The sequence below is a fragment of the Saccopteryx leptura genome, chromosome 2, assembly GCF_036850995.1.
Source record: "Saccopteryx leptura isolate mSacLep1 chromosome 2, mSacLep1_pri_phased_curated, whole genome shotgun sequence".
Classification (NCBI taxonomy): Eukaryota; Metazoa; Chordata; class Mammalia; order Chiroptera; family Emballonuridae; genus Saccopteryx; species Saccopteryx leptura.
In genome coordinates, this window is record NC_089504.1 from 291,274,197 (window position 1) to 291,276,621 (window position 2,425).

General features: G+C 46.1%; 1 pseudogene; it reads right to left on the reverse strand.

The window, feature by feature from the left end:
• Positions 1 to 793: 793 nt before the first annotated feature.
• LOC136393507 (transcription factor BTF3 pseudogene) lies at positions 794 to 1,588 on the reverse strand (annotated as a pseudogene).
• Positions 1,589 to 2,425: the final 837 nt, after the last annotated feature.

Consider the following 2,425-nt stretch of genomic DNA (forward strand, 5'->3'; position numbering starts at 1 on the left):
TGTCTCATAATGGAAGAAACTGAGAGTAGATGAGGTTCACTCATGTGAGTGTGGACTCTTCATTGGCCACCAGGCTCTCCTTCCACTTTTTTCACTCACTCCCTGAATATTGGGTCTGAGCATTTCCTTGCCAAAGACATCCTGGATAAAAGGCAGTTGTGACATCAATGGGATTTATGTTCCTTGAAGTCAGGCCTTGTTAACTGGCACGTGTGGTGCACCGGGCACTCTCCACAGATCTTCCCATGGGGTGGGGGTGGGGTCTCTGCTAACCTGTACCAAGGAAGATAAAACGTTCACAGAGTGTACACACACGTGCCCAGGGAGAGAGCAAAGCAAACACAGAACTTACAGAACTGGTTTTATTTCCTCTGTGTGTTCATGATGGGTCAGGGCAGCTATTCAGCTAGTTGACTTACATTTTTAGTATCAACCTGGCATTCAATCATGGAGTTTGACCTATGAGGGTCATGGGGCAATTGTTAGAGATCTATGGAGGAGAGAAACAGGGGATGGAGAGAATTTTAGTGCAATTAGAAAAGCAGTGTGTTAGAAAATGGCATGCTTTCCCATCTTTGTTTTCTGAATAAATGACTTTATCCTTAGTTGGCCCTTGGATTCCACCTGCCTGAAGGAGATAAACTTCTAACATTCAAAATAGGATTTTACAGCAAAACAACTTTCTAAGCCAGGTTAGTGGCTTGAAAGATTTCCTAAATTCCTATTCAGATTTTTTTTTATACTAGGCAAAGAACTTTATTAACGTGTGTTTCAAACTTTATTCCCAGGCTTCTTGAGCTTAATTAGCTGCAAGGAATGACTTAAGTATAAGCAAAAACTGAAAAGAGCTGCAGTGTCCAAGGTGCATAGGTTTAAAAATATTAAGAGATCTAGATTTTATCAGATCCATAAACAAAATTTGAAAAAGCAGTCATAATATAAATATAAAATAGCAGCTCCCAGTAACTTCTTCAAGTCTATCTTTTTCAGACGTTGACTCAGTTCAGTTTGCTTCATTCTTGGAAGCCTCATCAAAATTCTCCACAAGATCTGGAACTTCATCATCATCATCCTCTCCAGTAGCCAGTGGTGCTTTTCCCTCCACAGGTTGTTTGGGCAGAGCTTCCGCCAGTCTCCTTAAACTAGTCAGACTGTCTCACCAAGCTGGTTTAAGATTCTGGGTAGCGTCTCTGTCAGCTGCTTTGTCTCAGCATGGCCTGTAATGGGGAAAGTGTTCGCTGCCAGAGATGCCTGAACTGTAGGGTGTTAAAGTGGAGCACTGTTCCTTGGTTTGTGAACATATTTACCTCTTCAATACCAGAGATCTTGTTCATGCTCAAGTTCTTTAAGGAGAACTGAAGTTTTTTTTTATCATCTGCTGTAGCTGTTCCGTGAACCACCTTCTTCTTTCTACGAGCAGTTTCTTTCCCACCAATGCACACTTGTGCCTGCAGTTTGGCGAGTTTCTCTTGGTTCATGATAGTTTCTTTCATCTTGTTGGAGAGGAAAGGGGACCCCGCGGGGACTAGGGTTGACGCTCAGGGGGTCTTGGGCAGAGCAGCTGAGAATAAACTCACACACGCGGGGACGCAAGATGGCAGCTCCCTGTTCAGATTTTTTAAATTTTCTGTAACTCCTTCAAAAATCTAGGTTGGAGGACTTAACTCAGGGAGTTCTTATTTGATGAGACTGCCAGGCCCCAGTGCCTGCTGCTGTGGGGCAGAGAGGGACACAGAGCGCAGGGAGATCAGGAAGATTGGGAAGTCTGTGTTTCCTGGTCCTGGTGGGTAATGGGAAGAAGAAAGGGAAGAGAGAAAAGGAGGAAAGGGAGAACTGTCAGATGTGTGCCCTGACTTACTCTCCAGGCTTCCGTTTAGAGATAACAAAGGGCATCAGAAAACTGAAGGAAACAGTGGAGACCTACTCCCGTTTGGGCACCTCTGAGGAGGCACCGGGCGCTCTGTACCCACCTGTGATGTAGCACATCACGTAAAAGCACAAGCAAATTGTAGGCAGGCTGGAGGGCCTGGGGTCTGGCTTTCTTGGGGTGCTGTCAGTGAGGACCAGAGTGGCTGGATGGCTGGATGAGGAGCTTGCTGGATGGGTGACCTTAGTGGGGCCAGGTGACACAGTAGTGAGGAGAGTGAACCATACCCACCACTTTCCCAGGGTCAAGGTCAAATGGGCCTCATAACAACCTGTAATGGGATCTGTAGAGCCAGAGAGCTCAGGGGAGTTTGAGGGAGAGCCATGAGGCCTGATCGACCTAAGGGAGGCCAGCTAACAAGTTATATCCAAATGGTCCTGAATCACAAACTTCAACTGCAAATACCAGCAGGGCAAGCTGTGGCCAGGCAGGTGGAGAAGTCCATTGTCCCAAGCTAGATGAGTCAAAAAACCCTGCACTTGAGGGGCTCTGGACTCT